A 312-nucleotide genomic window follows, 5' to 3' on the forward strand; every position below is an offset into this window, starting at 1 on the left:
TGGCTTATGTTCACAGGTACAACAAATTCATCCCCTGTCCACTTTGCACATTAGTAGGGAGGGATATCTCCAACAATTATCACAGTTGAATTAATGCGTAGCAGTTGCCAAACTCTGAGACAATCTAGGCTGCTGGCTCTATACTCCACATTCAACTTGTTTCCTTATTGAAAATTTTTGATTCCTTCTAGATGGTGCTATTTCATCATCATCATTATTGTCAAAGAGAGCAAACCTAATTGGCTGATGGAAGTTGTGGAATATAACAGATGTTACTGGGATCTGTAAGCCTGTATTTTATCACAATAACTA

Source organism: Penaeus monodon, chromosome 20 (assembly GCF_015228065.2).
Source record: "Penaeus monodon isolate SGIC_2016 chromosome 20, NSTDA_Pmon_1, whole genome shotgun sequence".
NCBI classification, from domain to species: domain Eukaryota; kingdom Metazoa; phylum Arthropoda; class Malacostraca; order Decapoda; family Penaeidae; genus Penaeus; species Penaeus monodon.